Source organism: Oryctolagus cuniculus, chromosome 8, assembly GCF_964237555.1.
Source record: "Oryctolagus cuniculus chromosome 8, mOryCun1.1, whole genome shotgun sequence".
Lineage (NCBI taxonomy): Eukaryota > Metazoa > Chordata > Mammalia > Lagomorpha > Leporidae > Oryctolagus > Oryctolagus cuniculus.
The window spans coordinates 9315062-9338331 of NC_091439.1; the positions used below are offsets into that span (position 1 = coordinate 9315062).

A 23270-nucleotide genomic window follows, 5' to 3' on the forward strand; every position below is an offset into this window, starting at 1 on the left:
GATAAAGAAAATATGATATATAGACATTATTGAATATTATTCAGTCTTACAAAAGAAAGAATTTAAAAACAGTGAATAACTAGAGGCTGGCAAGTGGTGGGGGAGTTGGATTGTGAGTACCAAAGCACAGTCAGATGAAGGTAACAGGTCCTGGAGCTCCACAATACACTGGGTAACTACACTTCATGATATCTAGTACATTCTGTGTAAAGGATTGGAAGAGAGGAGCTGGCAGGCTTCAAATACAAAGAAATGGAAAGGCTAACTGTCTAGTATGATTGGTCTATGCTACATATATGTGTCGAACTATCACACTGTATCCCACAAAAATGTATAAGTTTTTTGTTTGTTTGTTTGTTTGTTTTTGGACAGGCAGAGTGGACAGTGAGAGAGAGAGAGACAGAGAGAAAGGTCTTCCTTTGCCGTTGGTTCACCCTCCAATGGCCGGCGTGCTGCGACCGGCGCATCGCGCTGATCCGAAGGCAGGAGCCAGGTGCTTTTCCTGGTCTCCCATGGGGTGCAGGGCCCAAGCACCTGGGCCATCCTCCACTGCACTCCCAGGCCACAGCAGAGAGCTGGCTGGAAGAGGGGCAACCGAGACAGAATCCGGCGCCCCAATCAGGACTAGAACCCGGTGTGCTGGCACCGCAAGGCGGAGGACTAGCCTAGTGAGCTGAGACACCAGCCAATGTACAATCTTACATGTTAATTCAAAATTTTTTACTGGACAAAGAAAAACTATCAGTAGTGAATGTTATGAATTTATCAGTGGATCTGGCCATGTAAAGGTCTTTAATAGGAATTCTTTCATTTAATTCTTCAATAGGAATTTTACTGGAGTTGAAGGGAAAATATGTTTTCACCAAGTAATCCCATCACCTTTGCTTTGATTATAATCCTACATGCTATGGAGAACTTTCACATTTAGCATGATTATTTTGAATGTTGTGCAGAAAACAAAGCCTTCAAATAAAATTTAAATTCTACAAGGCAAGCCTTGGTCACAGGCAATAACCTGTTTCAAATTGTCAGAGTTCTATAATAATTCTTCTCCCAAGAGGACACACAGTTAAAAAGCAGAGCCACTTGTCTTTTCTTATTGTCCCCTAATTTGTTGTAAGAAAGCATTATCTCAACCTTGAGAATGAGAAGTAAATAAGTGGATAAGTCAATATTTAACTTGCATGATTAGTGTGTTGGCAAGACTTGTCAGGATGATTGACTTTTAAAGGATGTGAAGCAACTCAATTAAGTTTTCTATTTCAAAGAAACATTACGTGAGAAGCTGACCTGTGTATTTATCAAATAACAAATATCTTTATCTGTATGGTTACTTATATTTTAAAGGATACGCTATGTGATTATCATAAACCTAGAATATAAGAGTTGTATGTATGCTTTTAACATTATTAAGTTCTACATCATACAATTCAGATTACGTTCTTGAATAATGCATAACAATTCAAAACCCTTTCAAAAGTTTTCTGTTTTTATTAGAATGATATATGAAATAAGATGTTCGCTTTGCCCATAATCACGAGAATACCTTTTAAAAGGCAAGATGTCAAACCCAATTTTCTTTATCTTAAAGGCAAATGGAATACTAGGAAATCCTTATTTTGTTTTCCAATTCATGGTTTCAAATATGCAAAAATTAACCCAGTGAAGCATAGGGTAAATACAGTCTGTCATTTAAAATGCAATAAGCAATCATTTCTATGGAGTTTATCATCCAGAAGTAATAATTTAAAGCTTATCTTGTGATACAATCATTTCATATTTAGTTTCATGTATCCCATTTAGAAATTGTTATCACTATGTATTTCTATGTATGGTTCTGGTTGGTACAGCCATTTTAAAAGAAATAAGTTCATGTGTCTTCTAAATACAGGCCCTGCAAAACAGAATTCCTTTACACAAAGGCTTATTTATGGAAGTACCTTGTTTTATGTAATACAAAATCTCATAAAATTTCATCACAGATTTTTTTTTAAAGTCTTGGAAATAAAACGTTCTATTCGTGTAAATATTATTTTTTTTGACAGGCAGAGTTAGACAGTGAGAGAGAGACAGACAGACAGAGAGAAAGGTCTTCCTTCCGTTGGTTCACCCCCCAAAATGGCCACTATGGCTGGTGCTGCGCTGATCCAAAGCCAGGAGCCAGGTGCCTCCTCCTGGTCCCCCATGTGGGTACAGGGGCCAAGCACTTGGGCCATCCTCCACTGCCTTCCTGGGCCACAGAAGAGAGCTGGACTAGAAGAGGAGCAACCAGGACAGAATCCGGCACCCCGACCAGGACTAGAACCCAGGGTGCCGGCGCTGCAGGCAGAGTGTGGGGAGCAACTCGGACTAGACTAAGTTACTGGAATTAAGACTTATTCTATGCATCTGCTCTCCCACAATATGGCGCTGGGAGAGGAGGAAACAGCTTCTACACAGCTGCCTCCAGTTCAACCAACAAGCTGCAGGACCTGCTCCTGATTGGAGGAGAGCAGCGTACTCGGCGTGTGGGTAGCAGAGTTGGGATTGGTGGAAGAGGACTATAAAGGAGGAGAGAGACAACATGCACGAGGAACATCTAAGAGGAACATCTGAGGGAACACCTGTGCAGCCCCCGAGAGAGCTGGCTGGCGGTGTGCCGCTCCTCCGTGGAAGTGGGGAAAGTGGCTAGGGGGAACCGCCCTTCCACGGAGGTGGAAGGGACGGTAGCCAACCCGGGAAGAACCAGCAGCAAACCCGGGGAGGGCCGAGCAGACGAAAGAACAGCGCAGGGTCCTGTGTCGTTCCTCCGCGAAGAGGGGGAGCGACAGCAGAGGATTAGCCAAGTGAGCTGTGGTGCTGGCCATAAATAGTATTTAAATATGTATTTTATTATTCCAGTTTTTTAATTATTCTGCAGTGAAATACCTAAGACAAGATATTTATGTAGGAAAGGGAGGCTTATTTAGCTCACAGTTTTAGAGGCTGGAAGTACAAATGGCACAATGCAGGCCCAAGGCTGGCTGGCAGAGCACATGTGAAAGAAGCACCCCAGTGGAAGCAGAGAGAGGGGAAGAAGGCCTGGATGCTGACAGCTCCACGTCAGGGCCCAGCCTCGGTGACCCGAGGACCTCTCATTAGGCCTCACCACCTCCCAATAGCACCACCCTGGCAACCCTGCCTTTAACCCCTGGATCTGTGTGGGGAATGTAACATCCAAGCCACGGGACATGTTTACCTAGAGCTGTTTCACCATCATCCATCATGGCAGCATGACACAAGGTACAACAACCCTTCAAGTAGTTTAACATTTGTTTGGAGAGATTACGACTTCTGGGAAACATACCATCCACCAGAGGGAGCTGGTGGGCAGTGGCAAACTGGATAAGCTGTAAGAGTTACATCTGGAAGGCTGTTAAGAACTGACTTTTCTCAGCCTCCCCTCCCACACCCTTCTCAGACCTAGTAATTGCTTTTCTAAATTCAGATCTACTTTTTAAAAAATTCATCTTCCACATATGAGAGAGAATATACAGTATTTATCTTTTTGTGTCTGGCTTATTTCATTTAACATTCAGTTCCCTCCATGTTTATGCAAATGTCAAGACTTCTTTCCTATTTAGGGCTGAATAGTATTCCATCATGACTATACGTCATATTTCTTTACCCATTTATCAACTAATGGACACCTAGGTTTGATATGGGATCCAAATAGGGAAGCAGTTAGTTAGGTCTGCAGAGCTGAAAGTCCCCATCCTTTACTGTCAATCAAAATACCCACATTCCCATAATGCACCTTACATTCGAGACCTGCACACAGAGGCCATAAATGGAGTGGAAGGTGGAAGAGTGGCTTCTTTTCATCCTGGACCTTGCATCAGGCCATTGTGCCTGTCTCTTTGGTGCTTGTTTTTTGTTTATTTATTTTCCTCTTCTTTAAGCGCAAACTTCTAATGTGAAGTTCAGCATGCAAACAGAATGTTTTCACTCTCCTGCCTATCTGTTCTTGGACAGGCCTTTCCTATTTCAGGTACTGTTCTCAGTTCCCCTTTCTTCCCTAATTTAAGGACAATTCTTAAATCCATTCATGTGGTATATTTTTATGTATGTGTGCTTGTTCCCTAACTTCCAAATAAACTGCTGTTGTTTGCACACAACACCAGTCTCCCCTTAGTATTTCTATCTTTGCAGAAGACAAGAGCCTGGGTGAAAAATTAATCAATTCATTGCCCATATCAGGTTGAGTCCATGTCTTCGCTATTGTTAGCACTGAAATGAACATGGGAGTGCAGATAACTCTTTCATATGCTGATTTGTATAAAGGTTCTCTTTTTAGAGAAATTGGATAAGGGGAACTAAAACACAGGTAGAAGGAACAAGTTCTAATGGCTATTGCAAACTAAAAAACTAAAGATTTATATTTCTAAGGATACCCAGCTTAGAGAAGCAAAGAGAGAATGAGCTGGGAGTCCGTTAACTGAAGAGCCTTTCCCAAGTGAGGGGCAATCACTGGTGAGCTTTGCCCCTGAGGAGTCTGCTGAGTCTTGGTAGATTGGCGTGATTTGGCAGATATTCTACTGAGGGAGAAAGAAAGCAGTAAGAATTTTTGGTAAATGCATTCTCACAACAACCTTATGACCTTGAAAGTATATTTTTCCCAGACTTGCCTCAAAACCCATATATGGCCAAAACCTTAATTATCCCTTAGCAGAAGAGCTAGTTCATCCGTGCACATACTCCTGATTCAAAGACTGTGAGATAATAAATGCGAGTTATTTTAAGCTGCTACATAGTTAGTAATAGAAAACTGATGGAGGACAAGGTGGCATGTACCAATGCCATCTCACTATTCCAAGTGATCAATTTCAGTTCACAATTGATCATAATGAAAGGACTAAGAGTCAAAGGGACGGTCATCAATATGAAAGAAGGTAAAGGAAGGAAACCAAGGAAGGAAACCTCACAGCAAAAGATCACAGGGAATTCAAAGCATATATTAGAACTTATCTTTGGCAAATGGCAGGGCAAAGTTACCACTTATCATTAGTCACTTTGAACGTGAATGGCCTGAACTGTCCAGTTAAAAGACACTGACTGGCTGATTGGGTTAAGGAACAAAACCCATCTATTTGCTGCTTACAAGAAACACATCTTTCCAACAAAGATCCATACAGACTGAAAGTGAAAGGCTGGAAAAAGATATACCATGCCAACAGAAATGAAAAAAGAGCGGGCGTAGCCATCTTAATATCGGACAACATAAACTTTACCACAAAAACTGTTAAGAGAGACAAAGAGGGACACTATATCATGATTAAGGGATCAATTCAACAGGAAGATATAACAATTATCAATGTATATGCACCTAACTACAGGGCACCAGTTTATCTAAAAGATTTATTAATGGACTTAAAGGGAGACTTAGACCCCAATACAGTAGTACTGGGGGACTTCAATACTCCACTCTCAGAAATAGACAGATCATCCGGTCAGAAGATCAACAAGGATACAGTAGATTTAAACGACACTATAGCCCAAATGGATCTAACAGATATATACAGAACTTTCAATCCTACAGCTAAAGATTTTACATTCTTCTCAGCAGTACATGGAACCTTCTCTAGGATTGACCACATACTAGGCCATAAAGCAAGTCTCAGCAAATTCAAAAGAATTAGAATCATACCATGCAGCTTCTCAGACCATAGGGGAATGAAGTTGGAAATTAGCAACTCAGGAATCCCTAGAGCATACGCAAACACATGGAGATTGAACAACATGCTCCTGAATGAACAATGGGTCATAGAAGAAATCAAAAGAGAAATCAAAAACTTTCTGGAAGTAAATGAGGATAACAGCACAACATACCAAAACTTATGGGATGCAGCAAAAGCAGTGTTAAGAGGAAAGTTTATATCAATAGGTGCCTACATCAAGAAATTGGAAAGACACCAAATAGATGAGCTTTCAATTCACCTCAAGGATCTAGAAAACCTACAGCAAACCAGACCCAAATCTAGTAGGAGAAGAGAAATAATTAAAATCAGAGAAGAAATCAACAGGATTGAATCAAGAAAAACATTACAAAAAAATCAGCCAAACGAAGAGCTGGTTTTTTGAAAAAATAAACAAAATTGACACCCCATTGGCCCAACTAACTAAAAAAAGAAGAGAAAAGACCCAAATCAATAAAATCAGAGATGAAAAAGGAAATGTAACAACAGACACCACAGAAATAAAAAGAATCATCAGAAATTACTACAAGGACCTGTATGCCAGCAAACAGGGAAACCTATCAGAAATGGATAGATTCCTGGACACATGCAACCTGCCTAAATTGAACCAGGAAGACATCGAAAACCTAAACAGACCCATAACTGAGACAGAAATTGAAACAGTAATAAAGGCCCTCCCAACAAAGAAAAGCCCAGGACCAGATGGATTCACTGCTGAATTCTACCAGACGTTTAAAGAAGAACTAACTCCAATTCTTCTCAAACTATTCAGAACAATCGAAGAAGAGGGAGTCCTCCCAAATTCTTTCTATGAAGCCAGCATCACCTTAATTCCTAAGCCAGAGAAAGATGCAGCACTGAAAGAGAATTACAGACCAATATCCCTGATGAACATAGATGCAAAAATCCTCAATAAAATTCTCGCCAATAGAATGCAACAACACATCAGAAAGATCATCCACCCAGACCAAGTGGGATTTATCCCTGGTATGCAGGGATGGTTTAATGTGCGCAAGACAATCAATGTGATACACCACATTAACAGACTGCAGAAGAAAAACCATATCATTATCTCAATAGATGCCGAGAAAGCATTTGATAAAATACAACACCCGTTCATGATGAAAACTCTAAGCAAACTGGGTTTGGAAGGAACATTCCTCAATACAATCAAAGCAATCTATGAAAAACCCACAGCCAACATCCTATTGAATGGGGAAAAGTTGGAAGCATTTCCACTGAGATCTGGTACCAGACAGGGATGTCCACTCTCACCACTGCTATTCAATATAGTTCTGGAGGTTCTAGCCAGAGCTATTAGGCAAGAAAAAGAAATTAAAGGGATACAAATTGGGAAGGAAGAACTCAAACTATCCCTCTTTGCAGATGACATGATTCTTTATTTAGGGGACCCAAAGAACTCTACTAAGAGACTATTGGAACTCATAGAAGAGTTTGGCAAAGTAGCAGGGTATAAAATCAATGCACAAAAATCAACAGCCTTTGTATACACAGACAATGCCATGGCTGAGGAAGAACTTCTAAGATCAATCCCATTCACAATAGCTACAAAAACAATCAAATACCTTGGAATAAACTTAACCAAGGACGTTAAAGATCTCTACGATGAAAATTACAAAACCTTAAAGAAAGAAATAGAAGAGGATACCAAGAAATGGAAAAATCTTCCATGCTCATGGATTGGAAGAATCAATATCATCAAAATGTCCATTCTCCCAAAAGCAATTTACAGATTCAATGCAATACCAATCAAGATACCGAAGACCTTCTTCGCAGATCTGGAAAAAATGGTGCTGAAATTTATATGGAGGCACAAGAGACCTCGAATAGCTAAAGCAATCTTGTACAACAAAAACAAAGCTGGAGGCATCACAATACCAGACTTCAGGACATACTACAGGGCAGTTGTAATCAAAACAGCATGGTACTGGTACAGAAACAGATGGATAGACCAATGGAACAGAATTGAAACACCAGAAATCAACCCAAACATCTACAGCCAACTTATATTTGATCAAGGATCTAAAACCAATTCCTGGAGCAAGGACAGTCTATTCAATAAATGGTGCTGGGAAAATTGGATTTCCAGGTGTAGAATCATGAAGCAAGACCCCTACCTTACACCTTACACAAAAATCCACTCAACATGGATTAAAGACCTAAATCTACGACCTGACACCATCAAGTTACTAGAGAACATTGGAGAAACCCTTCAAGATATTGGCACAGGCAAAGAATTTCTGGAAAAGACCCGGGAGGCACAGGCAGTCAAAGCCAAAATCAACTATTGGGATTGCATCAAATTGAGAAGTTTCTGTACTGCAAAAGAAACAGTCAGGAGAGTGAAGAGACAACCGACAGAATGGGAAAAAATATTTGCAAACTATGCAACAGATAAAGGGTTAATAACCAGAATCTACAAAGAGATCAAGAAACTCCACAAAAACAAAACCAACAACCCACTTAAGAGATGGGCCAAGGACTTCAATAGACATTTTTCAAAAGAGGAAATCCAAATGGCCAACAGGCACATGAAAAAATGTTCAAGGTCATTAGCAATCAGGGAAATGCAAATCAAAACCACAATGAGGTTTCACCTCACCCCGGTTAGAATGACTCACATTCAGAAATCTACCAACAACAGATGCTGGCGAGGATGTGGGGAAAAAGGGACACTAACCCACTGTTGGTGGGAATGCAAACTGGTCAAGCCACTATGGAAGTCAGTCTGGAGATTCCTCAGAAACCTGAAGATAACCCTACCGGTTGACCCAGCCATCCCACTCCTTGGAATTTACCCAAAGGAATTTAAATTGGCAAACAAAAAAGAGGTCTGCAGCCTAATGATTATTGCAGCTCAATTCACAATAGCTAAGACCTGGAACCAACCTAAATGCCCATCAACGATAGACTGGATAAAGAAATTATGGGATATGTACTCTTTAGAATACTATACCGCAGTAAGAAACAACGAAATCCAGTCATTTGCAACAAAATGGAGGAATCTGGAACACATCATGCTGAGTGAAATAAGCCAGTCCCAAAGGGACAAATACCATATGTTCTCCCTGATCGGTGACGACTGACTGAACACCAAGAGGGAAACCTGTTGGAGTGAGGTGGACACTATGGGAAACGGTGGCTTGATCAGCATAGCCCTGACTGTTAATGAACAACTTAATACATTATCCCTCTTAGTAGTTTTTTTTATCTGTTCTACTTAATATGACTGGTTTACTTCTGTAATTATCACACAGTTATTCTTAAGTGTTGAAAATTAACTGAAATGTGATCCCTGTTGAACATGGGAGTGGGAATGGGAGAGGGAAGGGATGTATAATTTGGGACATGCTCAGGCTGACTTGCCCCAAGTGGTGGAGTTGGAAGCATACCAGGGGATTCCAATTCAATCCCATCAAGGTGGCATGTACCAATGCCATCTCACTGTTCCAGGTGATCAGTTTCAGTTCACAGTTGGTCATGGTGGAGGGACTGGGAGTCAAAGGGAGCACATAGACAAGTCTAGTACCTGCTAACGCTAACCAATGGAGTAAATAAAGGGGAGAGTGATCCAACATGGGAAGTGAGATACTCAGCAGATTCATAGAATGGCAGATGTCCTAAATAGCACTCTGGCCTCAGAATCAGCCCTAAAGGCATTCGGAGCTGGCTGAAAAGCCCATGAGAGTATTTCAGGCATGGAAAGCCAAGACACTCTGGCAAAAGATCTCTGTGAGTGAGATCTCAGTGGAAAGAACAGGTCTTCAAAGAAGGAGGTACCTTTCTCTGAAGGGAGGAGAGAACCTCCACTTTGACTATGACCTTGTCTAAACAAGACAAGAATCGGAGAACTCAGAGGGCTTCCATAGCCTTGGAAACTCATGACTGGAGCATAGGGAGATTACTGATGCCATAGACAGGAGTGTCAATTGGTAAAGTCAACAACAGGAGTCACTGTGCACTTACTCCTCATGTAGGATCTCTGTCCTTAATGTGCTTTGCATTGAGATTTAATGCTATAACGAGTACTCAAACAATATATTTCACTTTGTGTTTCTATGGGGGTGCAAACTGTTGAAATCTTTACTTAATGCATACTAAACTGATCCTCTATAAAAAAAAAATTATCAACTCCCAACTTGACTCTCACTGGGATTAAACATGACAATAGGTCTGATCTGATTTCATCATCATTTAAAAAAAAAACATCTATTATTTTTCACTTTATGTTTCTGTGTGGGAGCAAACTGTTGAAATCCTTACTTAATGTATACTAAGCTGATCTTCTGTATATTAAGATAATCGAAAATGAATCTTGATGTGAATGGAAGGGGAGAGGGAGTGGGATAGGGGAGGGTTGTGGGTGGGAGGGACGGTATGGGGGGGAAGCCATTGTAATCCATAAATCGTACTTTGGAAATTTATATTCATTAAATAAAAGTTAAAAAATAAATAAATAAATAAATAATTTGGAAAAAATTAGTATGAATCAGAAAAAAAAAAAGAAAACTGATGGAGGAAATAAAGTATAGTAGAGGAAGAAGAAGAAGAAAAAGTACCTAACCAAGTTCTTTCAGTTGTGTTTCTCTGGGGGAAAAGTAATCTGTATTTCTCTTTCACTTTTCAAGGGTAACTTTGGGGCCAGCACTGTGGCACAGTAGACTAAACCTCCGCCTGTGGCACTGGCATCCCATATGGGTGCCCGTTTGTTTCCTGGCTGCTCCTCTTCCAATCCAGCTCGCTGCTGTCGTCTGGGAAAACAAGGGAAAATGGCCCAAGTACTTGGGCCCCTGCACTCGCATGGGAGACCCGGAAGAAGCTCCTGGCTCCTGGCTTTAGATCAGCCCAGATCCTGCCGTTGCCGCCACTTGGGGAGTGAACCAGCAGACAGAAGATCTTTCTCTCTGCCTCTCCCTTTCTGTCTGTAAATGTACATCTCAAATAATAAATAAATATTATTTTTTTAAAAAAGGATAACTTTATAAATGCTTCTCAGTGATGACTTCTCCCCTGAGGCCTAAAAGGTAGCCAGGGCTGAAACCCACTATTCCCTCTCCACAGGTAGCTTAGGCTCTGATAAAACCCAGCAGATAAGAAGGCTTTGGAAAAGCAGTGACAAGGAGAGAAGGCTTTGTTAAGAATGCCCTGGTGTGTTTCAAAACGGTTCTCCTTCCCCCTTGGTCTGCTAAAACGCAAGTAAATTTTTCTCCAATAGGAACCGAGAACCAGCTTGGACTCCTGAAGGGAAAACCCACCAACGTTCAGGGATCAGCTGGATACCTGGAGTTTTAACCCTTAGACCATCCACACTGAGCCTCCAGACACTCATCAGGTACAGTTTGGGTTTTTCTGTCCTGACACCGGTTCCCAAAGTGGTTTCTGCCCATCTGTTTGGCTTTAGTCAGTTGTGATTCTCTGGACGCACCTGTCTCCCAAGTCCTGGGGACAGCCATTTGCCTTGCAACCTCAATTCCCTGATAGATCCAAGATTTGTTGGTTATTCCGATAATTCCACTTTTTACTTGTTAGGATGAAGTGGTGACTTCTAAGCTCCCAGCATGCTGTACTGGAGACTGAAAGATGGAGGCTATTTAACCATACAGTGCTCTTTAATGTATGTCTCTGATAATATTCAAACTGCAAATCTCGAATTCTTAGGAAATAACTTTGAAAAAACCAAGTGCTGTATAAATATAAGGCAATTGTAGTTAATAATTAATAGCGAGATTGAGCTATCATTATTTCAATGCATTATATATGCAGAAATTTTAGGCTGTATTGTTTCATTAAAATATTAGCTCATCCCTAATTTATTAGATCTTCATTCATTTTGTAAACTAAATTGACTGCATCCAGTTTAATTGACCAGTATAACAATATAACCTGAATATTTCATCATAGTGTTTACTTCTGAAGCCAACAAATCATCCATTTATCTTAAAATGCATCGAAGCTCCATCAGATTTAAAACTTTCATATTAAGCAGGTAAAAACTAATGTCCAGGGGTGAGCTTTGTGATGCAGTGGGTCAAGCACCACTTGACAGACCTGGTTCCAGTCCTGGCTACTCTGCACCTGGGAAGGCAGCTGATGATGGCTTGGGCACTAGAGTCCCTGTCAGCCATGTGAAAGATGCAGATGGAGTTCCAGTCTCCTGTCTTCAGCTTGGACTGGCCCTGGCTATTGTAGGCTTTTGGGGCATGAATCAGTGGATGAAAGATTTCTCTTGCTCTCTCTTTCTCTGAGTCTCCCTCTCTCTGTGTCACTCTGCCTTTCAAATATGTAAATCGTTAAAAAATCCAAAATCAGAGAATAGAATCACTACCCATTAAAGAGAATTGGAATTCAGTGTTATAGAATTGAACTTAATAACCCAAAGATAGAACATTCATAAAGTGTCCATGAATTCTTAGCTAAATCTTGATAATAAGATCTCAATATAAAGATTTTTTTAGATAACAAATAGTTGATAGTAAAAATCCAGTTACTGAAATTGAAAGGAAATCTTATAAACAACGTTTTGTGAAAGTTGTGAAGTAGAACAGACACTTTCTCTCAAATCACTACAATTCCCCGTATTTCTTACAAGCTGTTTTCTTAACTGCATGGGCAATGTAGCTACTTCAGACTTGTACAGCTGGGGAGGTAATTTATTTTCTGTTTGCCTTATCCAAGTCTCTGAAATTCCCATGCCTCTATACTGAATCTTGCTTTATTAGACAGGTATGAGGATATTTCCATCACTTACTGTCAGAATGAATCCCTTCAGCAAAACAGGGCTGTCTCAATCTGCCAAGTCCTTGCTGAGGACTGTGGGGAACACACTGGCTACCGTAGCCTGCAGGATATGGCAGGAAGTGAATCCAATAGCCAAGGTGTTTATAATGTGCTATGCTTGGTGGACTGTATTTATGGCAGCTATATTTATGATGTCAAACATTCTTGAAGGTGCTGCCAGAGAGCTTCAGACTGTGTTAAGAAAATATATGAAAACTAAATATGACATCCTTCAAACTGGAATTTCATTAAACAAGATTTCTAGCAATCTTGCCATCTGGCTACTGAACCCAAAAAAGGATCCTAACCTAATGACAAGTGTCAAATTTAGGATTTAAGCCACACTGATCCAGTAGCAAATGCACTCAAAATTGTGACATACTGGAAGCACATGTTCAGCTTATTATCACAATTATGAGGTTTCAAATTCAAATTTATGGGAATAGACAACAAGAGAAGGAAGGTAGACTAGAAGAAAAGAAAAGAGTAAAATTCTGCATAGTACCAACAACATAATTTTGTGTGGCAGCAGCCCATTAGTTGACTAATGAGAAATCAGTCTAAGAGTGAGTGGAAAGCCAGCTAGCTCTGCTCTCCTGACCCTGATCCACCTTCCATCCTTTAGAGCAGAACACAATATGGATAGCACATTTATGGAGAGAAACGGTAAGTCACATCAGGACCTGAAACGCCACTTGCAACACCAGGGTGAAGCTGGTGAAAACGATAAGCAACAAAAGCCAAGAGACTGCTAATAACAGCCCTGGGTGTGCAATCGGGGACAAAAATGTACACTGCTCCCAATTCAGAAGGAGCTGCAGAAGGTTAGCATTACTTACGGACAGATTATGTCCCGCTAGGCCAAACACTGCCAGTTACTGGGAAAAACAGATGCTAATGCCTGAGTCACTGGGGCCATCTCTGTGTCCTTAGACAGGAGATGATGTTATAAAAGGTCCTCCTCATAAAACAACAGAATTCAACTTCCCACGTGATGTAGCCTCTGTGGCCAACTTGTGTCATCCTGGTAGAGAAGCAGCATTGATTTTGGAGTTCACTTCTAGAAACATCTGCATCCAAATGATGAGGTATGCTTGTTAAAATTGTAGATTCCTAGCCTCAGCCCTTGGCCCTAGGATCACTGATTTAACCTGTTCTGTGTGTCACCACAAAGTCTGAGAGCCACTGAAAGGCAATGCTGACCTTCTACTACCTTTAAATTTTCCTTTAGACATTGTTAATTTCATCCTAAAGCTTGAAATGTGCTGCAAAAATTACTTAAAATCTACTTTTTATCTGGAACATTTTTAAAGCTTTTTTTTTTTTTGGTTCTTGGAGCATAGGATAATATGGTTTTAAAGGTTTCAGATTTTCTCTTGGAGCAGAATGATGAAGATGGACAATAAGTGCATTCAAAAATATCTTGGAGGATGGGATCAACAGCTCAAGGTTTGCAATGTGCCAAGCCCTATTCTAACTGCCTTTTATGTATTAGCTCAGTGCCGAAAACAAGCTCCATAAGATTCACTGTCATTGACAGCATTGTTCCCATAGAGCAGTTGCAGAAATTGAGCTAGAAAAGATTTAGGTGAGCTTGCCAGCATAAAGAACTAATAAGTAGAGGAACTGGAATTCAAACCAAGACAGTAAGACATGCTAGCCACTGTCCCAAATCACCACCCTGCCACCTCTCTGTGAAGCCAGTGAGATTTAATGACTAGTTGTACATGAATTGCAGCATCAAGGGTGATTGCAGGTTTCTGGCTTAGGATAAAATCTTGCTTCATGTTTACTGAAATAGAAATAATTACTACCAAGTGCAATAGTGCATGTATAATGGTTTTAGTGTAGCAATTAACACTTTAAAAGAAAGTGCAGATTTCTAAGCCAACCATGATGGAGAACACCCAGTGTTGCTGGCCTCTCCTACTCCATAAGCCCTGAAGAATACAGCAAAGAGAAACCTGGTGGGCGTGATTTCTAAGTGTGCTTGTGAAATTTCTAGAAGAGGTCCACATTTGGTCTGTGGACTGAGTAAAGCTGATGGCCCTCCTCTCTGCTGTTGACAGGCATCACCCACTCCACTGAGGCTCTGAAGAGAACAAGAAAGTGGAGGACTGAAGGACTGGCTCTCCCTTTGCCTGACCAGAGGAGCTGCAACTTTGGTCACCCTTTGCCCATTTGGCCTTCTAGCTCTCCAGTCTTCAAACTATGCCACCAGCCTTCCTGTATCTTCCACTTACAGGTGGCAGACAGAAAAACTTCTCAGCTTCTAATAATTGCGTGAGGCAATTCCTTATAATATGCCATTGGTTCTCTTCCTCTGGACAAACCTAATGCATGCCACGCTTTTTCATTCCATCACCCTGAGAGCAGCTGCCATTGCACAAACTGTGAAACTGCATATCACTTGGAGACAACACATTTTATGAGGCCAGTTTTATTTTCATTTGAAAGCAAGACAAAAATACTACAATAAAAAGAGGCCACCATTGTGGCATCAGCATGTTGGTGCCAGTTTAGGTCCTGGCTGCTCCACTTCCAATCCAATCCAACTCCCCGCTAATGACCTAGGAAAAGCAGTGGAAGATGGCTCAAGTGCTTGGGCCCCTGCCACCCATGTGGGAGACCCAGATGAAAGTCCCATTTCCTGAATTTGGCATGGCACAGCCCTGGCCATTGTAGTCATCTGGGAAGTGAAACAGTGGATGGAATATCTCTCTTTCTCTCTCTCTCTCTCTTCTGTCTCCCTCTCTTTCTCTGTCCCTGTCAAATAATTAAATAAATAAATCTTTTAAAAAAGAAAGACCCTGTCCAAGATTGGACATACATATGTGGAATGTGTGTCTATTTTCTGATTTAGGTGAGCCTAAGGTTGGTTGTCTCTTCAAATAATATATAATTATCCTCAATATTCTTTATTCAACCAAGTGGCATTTACATATTTTTCTGATTACAGAACCAATACCTATTTCAATGAAGAAATCATTAAGAATATAAAAACAACAAATAAAGAATTTTATTTTTCAAATTACATTCTCAGCACTTCAAAGAAAATTACTGGTCATATTCTGATATGTTTTCATACTGTACTTTTTAAAAAATCAATTAATTGGTGGAGTAAGGTTCTGGGAGGCAGCTATGTTGCTGCAAGACTCCAAGGTAACTCAGTGTCTGTTGTTCTCTGATCTTCCAACTCATGACATCACCCACCCTGGAAGCCAGGAAATGATTCAGACATTAATATTTTAAATTTGGAAGTGTTGAAAATACCTTTGATAGGGACCAGCACTGTGCCATAGTGAGTAAAACCCCTGCCTGAAGTGCTGATTGGAAACCCGGCTGCCCTACTCTGCTTCCAGCTCTCAGCTGGGAAAGCAGAAGAAGATGGCCCAAGTGCTTGGGCCCCTGCACCCACCTGGAAGACCCGGAAGAAGCTCCTGGCTCCTGATCAGCCAAGCTCCAGCCATTGCAGCCATTTGGGGATTGAGCCATCAGATGGAAGATCTCTCTCTCTCTCTCTCTCTCTCTCTCTCACACACACACACACATAGATTATCTCTGTAGGACAGATTCCCTACATCCTGCAACTGTGGTAGTTTTGGGGTATTAGCCTCAGAGCTACATTCACACATTCTACACGAGCTGGGGGATTCACCCAAGCTCCTGGGGGCTAACACAAGAAGCAGTCCATAAAAAATCCACTCCTACCCTGAGAGATCTAGGTAATGACTGTACCCTGCTATGCAAGCTGTAACAATTCAAAATTCTAAATATCTTGTGCCACTGGAATCTACCTGGGGGACATAGGGAAGAACCTTCCTGCGTTCCACTCTCTGGATCCAGACCCTCCAGGAAAAATCTCTGGTGTATCTTATAGTCACCTCAGAGGACCAAACACAGTCCAGTTTACATCCTCTAATCCTAGGACTAGGGTTGTTGGTATTATAAGTCACAGCACCAATCGGACTCTCTTAGAAGGACCTGCAGAAGGGTCCATCTGTATCACACAGTTCTAGAGCCACAGAAACTGCTTCCATAAGCCCCAGAATCACTCGGGCCTGCCAGGAGGGCAAGGGGGCAGCCATGCTTGTCTCCCTCAGCACCAAGAACACGGCCCTGGCTATTCCATTCACCAGTGAGACTGACGCACAACTCTCTGTAGAGCAAAGATACTAGCCCAAGGAAACCCATGTTCATCTCAAAGCCACACTTCTATCCCTATGAACTGCAGCACACTAGGCTATTGTATCACTTAGACACAGTTGACATTGATTGACACAAAAGAAATTACTCAGAGACTACACTCCTGAGCTCATTTAGAACCAAAGCCAAAGCAACAAGCCAAGTGCTATCCTGCATTCCAGCTAAATCATAACATCTTTTACAATAAAGCCTACACCATAAAGAAGGGGTGAATACATCAGAAGGCAGACATCAACATAGGGACACAGGAGACATAAAGAAGCAAGGTAGCATTTTTCCTCCAGAAAAAGTTCCTAAACCAAAAAAAATCTGTGAAATGACAGATACAGAATTTAAAATAATGATTGCGAGGAAACTCAACAGGATGCAAGAGAACACAGATAGGTTAAAGAAATGAGGAAATTAATGAGTGACATGAATGAAAATATTACTAAGGAGATAGATCTTATTAAGAAGAACCAAATAGAAATTTGAAGATGAAATATTCAATCAGTGAAATAAAAAATATGATTCAAGCTTTAATAGCAGAATAGATAGACCAAGTGGAAGAAAGAATTCCTGACCTTGAGCACAGAAATTTTGAAATAACCCAATCAGAAAAAAATAAAGAGACAAGAATTATGGTGGCGGGCACTGTGGTGTAGCAGGTAAAGATGCCTCCTGCTGTGCTGGCAGCCCATATGGGCACTGGTTCAAGTCCTGGCTGCTCCACTTCCAATCCAGCTCTCTTCTGTGGCCTGGGAAAACAATGGAAGATGGCCCAAGTCTTTAGACCCCTGCACCCATGTGGGAGACCTGGAAGACTCTCCTGGCTCCTGGCTTCAGATCAGACCAGGTCCAGCCATTGCGGCCATCTGAGAAGTGATTCAGTGGATGGAAGACCTCTCTCTCTCTCTCTCTCTCTCTCCCTCTCTCCCTCTCTCCCTCTCTCCCTCTCTCCCTCTCCCTCTCTCTGCCTCTCTTTCTTCCCGTGTATAATTCTGATTTCAAATAAATAAATATTTTTTAAAAATAATTTAAAAGAATGAAGAAACTCTATGAGAAATATGGGATACCATTAAATGACAGAATGTCCATATTATAGGTATTCCTAAAGGAGGGAAAAAGGAAAAAGGCACTGAGAACCTGCTAAATGAAATAGTAGTTGAAAATTTCCCAGGACTTGAAAGAGGCATGGACAACCAGATAGAGGAAGGTTAAAGAACCCCACACAGATTCAACCAAAAAAGGTCTCCAAGGCATATTGTTGTCAAATTGTCAAAGACAAGGAAAGAATCCTAAAGATAGTAAGAGAAAAGCATCAAGTTACATATAAATGAAAACCAATTAGATTAACATCAGACTTCTTGGGCCGGCACTGTGACTCACTTGGTTAATCCTCCGCTTGCAGCGCCGGCATCCTATATGGCCGCCAGGTTCTAGTCCTGGTTGCTCCTCTACCAGTCCAGCTTGGGAGGGCAGTGGAGGATGGGCCAAGTGCTTGGGCCCTGCACCCGCATGGGAGACCAGGAGGAAGCGCCTGGCTCCTGGCTTCAGATCAGCTCGGCACTGGCCGTGGCAGCCATTTGGGGAGTGAACCAACAGAAGGAAGACCTTTCTCTCTGTCTCTCTCTCTCACTGTCTAACTCTGTCAAATTAAAAAGAGAGAGAGAGAGAGAGACATCCAACAGATTGTGAAAAATTATTTACAAACCACCTAACTGACAAATATATTAGCAACTTAAAAAACTCAACAACAAAAATAAACCAATCTAGTTGAGAAATGGGCAAGGGACTTCAATAGGTAGTTCTCAAAAGATGAAATACAAATGGCCAACAAACATATGAAAAGAATTCTCAACATCACGAACATCCCTAGCAGTCAAGGAAATGCAAATCAAAAGCAATGAGATATCACCTCACACCTGTCAGAATGGCTAAAATCCAGAACCCTGAGAGTAACAAAGGCTGGTGAGGATGTGGACAAAGGGAACACTTACACGCTGTTGGCAGAAATGTAAATGAGTGCAGCCACTGGTGGACAACTGTGCAGAGATTTCTCAGAACACTAGGCATAGATTTGCCGTATGATCCAACAATCCCACTAGTGTGCATGTACCCAGAAGACTTGAACCAATGAATCAAAGAGACACCTGCACCACCATGTTCATAGCAGCACTATTCACAATAGCCAAAATCTGGAATCAACCAAGGTGTCCATCATCAGATGAATGCATAAAGAAAATGTGGTGTATATATATAAATGTATATATATACAATTATATATATAGACTATATATAATATATATACTATATATATACAATTGAATAGTATTTAGCTATAAAAGAAGAATGAAATTCTACCATTTGCAGCAAAATGGACACAACTGAAGGACATTATGTTGAGTAAAATAAGCCAGACCCAGAAAGACAAATACCACATGTTCTCACTTATATGTGGGAGCTAAAATTTTAAAACAACAAAAAAAGAAAGAAATGTCTGTGTGTATTAGTGTTGCTACAAATACAGTTTTGTAAAACCTTGTTTCATACCTTTGTGAAACCAGTGGTTAAGAATGTTATACTACTATAGTTTTAGTGATCTGTGATTACTTTAAAATTTACTGTATTTGGGTAAAATGGTCATTTTTCCATTTACTTATTATTTAAAGTCCGTGTCTATATTCCCACTAAACTAGGGACTTTTTGCTTTTCACTTGTTAAATTTCTTATTCAGCAAAGTATTGAGACTTTTTATTGTACCATAAATGTAAAATATATATCTCAAAAACTAAAAAAAAAGAAATGGAGAAGCAAAAGGAGAAAGAAGAGAAGGGGATGGAGGCAGAGAGAAAGGAAGGCGATATTATATATATATATTTTTTTTTTTTTTTGACAGGCAGAGTGGACAGTGAGAGAGAGAGACAAAGACAAAGGTCTTCTTTTTCCCTTGGTTCACCCCCCAAATAGCTGCTACAGCCAGCGCACCGCGCTGATCCAAAGCCAGGAGCCAGATGCTTCTCCTGGTCTCCCATGCAGGTGCAGGGCCCAAGCACTTGGGCCATCCTCCACTGCACACTCGGGCCACAGCAGAGAGCTGGCCTGGAAGAGGAGCAACGGGGACAGAATGCGCAGCCCCAACCGGGACTAGAACCTGGGGTGCCAGCGCCGTAGGCGGAGGATTAGCCTAGTGAGCCGTGGCGCCGCCCTATTATATTTTCTTAGAATTTTATCTACAAAGTACACTGAATCTATTAAAAAACTAATTTAATTTTTTAATGTAAAAAAAGAAGCTCTAGAAAATATACAAACACATGGAGACTGAACAACATGCTCCTGAATGAATAGTGGATCATAGAAGAAATCCAAATTGGAATTTATATCGAGAAATTTGGACGAGATAAAATAAATAATCTAACAACACATCTCAAGGCTTATAAAAACAAGAACAGATGAGCTGCGTGCTGGGCGCGCCGGCGGCCGGGCCGGACAATGAAGCTGGTGGCCGGGCGAGCCGAAGCCTGCACTCCGCGGCCCAGGTCGGCGAGGGCGAGCACGAGGACGCGCCCGGCCGCCCCATCCGGTTCTCCTGCAGCAGAGCCAGCCCGTCCCGCTGGACGGTGGCGCAGTCACCGGGCCGGCAGCAGTAGCGGCCTTGATGGAAGGTGCTGCCCGGGAGCCGTCGCTCATGCTGCTCATCGCCTGGTGCTTCCTGCGGCCGGAGAGCGGTGGACCTGTGGCTGCGGCGGGTGCCCACAGTTGCCAATAAACAGCCCCGCCTCGTTGGGGGGGGAGGGGGGGAGAACAAACAAAACTCAAAATTGGTAGGAGGAAAGAAATAATTAAAAGTCGAGAAGAAATTGAAACATAAATAAAAATAAATTAAAAATTATAAAAAGAGCAGTGAAATGAAGAGCTGGTCTTTTTAAATAAATAAATAGACAAACAAAATGGATAAACCATTGGCCCAGCTAACCAAAAAAAGAGGGGAGGGAGAAGAACCAAGTAAATAAAATTGGAAATAAAAAAGGAGTTGTTAAAATTGATGCCACTGAAATAAAAAAAATCATAAACTACTGCAGATAACTTTATGCCAACAAATTGGAAAATCTATAAGAAATGTATAATTTTTGGATACACACAATTTACCACAATTGAGGCATAGAAAATCTAAATAGAATAATAACCAAGATGGAGAATGAGTCAATTATAAAGACCCTTCCAACAAAGAAAAGCCCAGACTACATGACTTCAATGCTGAATTCTACCAAACACTTAAATAAGAACTAATCTCAATTCCTCTTAAACTATTCGAAACAAGTGGAAGAAAGGGAATCCTCCTAAACTCCTTCCATAAGGCCAGCATCATCTTAATTCCAAAATCAGAAAAAATAGAAAACTATAGAATATCACTGATGAACATTGATGTAAGGATTCTCATTAAAGGAAGAAAGAGAGGAACGAAGGAGGGTGGGATGAGGGAGAAAAGGAGAGAGAGAAGGAGGTAAGTATGGATATCTTACAACTGTATCTATGTGGGCTGGCATTGTGGTGCAGCAGGTAAAGCTGCCACCTGCAATGCTGGCATCCACATGGTGCCGGTTTAAGTCCTGACCACTGCACTTCCAATCCAGCACCCTGGTAATGCATCTGGGAAAGCAGCAGAAGATGGCCCAAGAGCATGGTACTCTGCATCCACGTGGAAGACCCAGAAGAAGCTCCTTACTCCTGGGTTTGGCCTGGCTCAGCTGTGGCCATTGGGGCCATTGGGGAGTGAACGAGTAGATGAAGATCTTGGCTCCTCCCTCCCTCTCTGTAACTCTTTCAAATGAATAAAATAAAAAATTTTAAAACAAAATGTATCTATGAAATACATTAAATTTGTTCTTTTTGCATTAATAAAAATTTAAAAATAAATAAAATCAATTAATATCTGTTCTTTGAACACAAATGTTCTCTACATTATTATTTTAGCCTTTTCTGTTTATTGAGTTCCCAGATTGAGTTCCAAGACCACAGGTTTGACTCCCTGATTTTTTGGGCCTTTGGGGGATTTGGATTTCAGGGGCTCACTAGAGTCCTTGAATGGATGCAGTAATACTTGTTTAATCCATCTCTGTTTGGTGTTCAGTCTCTTGCCTGCCTTCCACTCTCCACCCATCAGGGCGAAGTGGCTTGGGGATCAGGCAGAAGAGTCCAAAAGGTACTAGAAATAATGAGAGAAGCAGAGGTGGCTTCAGGCTGGCTCTGGTGACAAGATAGGACCACCCTCTGGCCTCAGTTTACCACTCACACCACCCCTGTAGCACCCTGAGCACAATCCTGATTGCATAAAAGGAATTTGAGTACTTTTTCGGCCTGGACTACATATAACCAGGGCTTAGTCTTGTCTCTTTTTTATTTCCTGCTACAAGGTCTAAATTTGGACTTGCTTAATAAATAACTTTCATTTCTATTTTAACATACATTTTGCTATGGAAAAATACATTGTGTGATGTCAATAATGTAAAAAAATGGAAGTTGGTTTCTCTTTTCTATAGCAAATTATAGTTGACTTCTCTTTTCTTTATGAAATCTAAAAATAAATTTGAAAAGCTGTACTTTGAAACTCTGACATCTCCCTTTTCTGACTTTTTGGTTCTAGTTAAAAACTATCCCTCTTATACTTAACAGAATAAATTCAGTTACTTCTAGCATGATGTAAACCCAATTTCAGAAGATTAGGTCCACAAAGCTGTAGCTTCTTTCCTCAATATGAAACACAGAAACTGGGCTTACAGTCAGAATGAGAACATAGACAAATGTGTATCCCCTATACAATGCAACGTGTGCCATCCAAACCATAAGTCACAAGGTTTAAGAACAACAACATGACTGATAAAGTATTTAAAAACAACATTGTGGGGCTGGCACTGTGGCATAGCAGGTCAAGCTGCCGCCTGCAGTGCCAGCATCCCATATGGGCACCAGTTTGAGTTCTCGCTGTTCCACTTCCGATCCAGCTCTCTGCTATGGCCTGGGAAAGCAGTAGAAGATGGCCCAAGTCCTTGGGCCCATGCAGGCGCATGGGGAACCCAGAAGAAGCTCCTGTTTCCTGGCTTCAGATTGGCTCTGTTCCAGCTATTGCTGCCATCTGGGGAGTGAACCAATGGATGGAAGACCTCTCTCTCTCCCTCTCACCTTTGCTTCTCTGTGATTCTGCCTTTCAAATAAACAAATAAATCTTTTAAAAAAATTGCTAGTTTTAATTTAATAACATTTCTTGCCAACTCTAAATTGAAACTGGAAATTGGTATCCATTTAATTTGAAAAATATGTACACTGAAATGTATGTAACCCAAATGTTTTCACCAAAAACAAACAAACCTGTCTTTGGTCAGTCCAATAAAGTAGGCTTGACTCGCTGCACGATGCACCTGTACGTGGGGAGAGAGCTCATCACTGCAAGCATTCAAAAGGGTGGGATCTCATGATTCGATTCAGCTCTGGCTCTGAGCTGCTGTTTCAGCTTATGGATCATTTTAATCTTATTTTGCACCATGTCAACCCAGATGTAAAACTCATAAGTACTCC

General features: G+C 41.2%; 1 long non-coding RNA gene across 5 annotated transcripts in view; it reads right to left on the reverse strand.

Annotated features, from left to right (window-relative positions):
- The window catches only part of LOC127483244 (uncharacterized), a 211507-nt gene that overhangs the window by 80769 nt on the left and 107468 nt on the right, over window positions 1-23270 (reverse strand). The window contains exon 8 of one of the 5 annotated variants that reach the window (XR_011378203.1): window positions 23064-23113. The exons of the other annotated variants lie outside the window; for them this stretch is intronic. This is a non-coding gene — a long non-coding RNA (uncharacterized lncRNA). The remainder of the gene's footprint in view (window positions 1-23063; window positions 23114-23270) is intronic. 5 annotated transcript variants of the gene reach the window in all.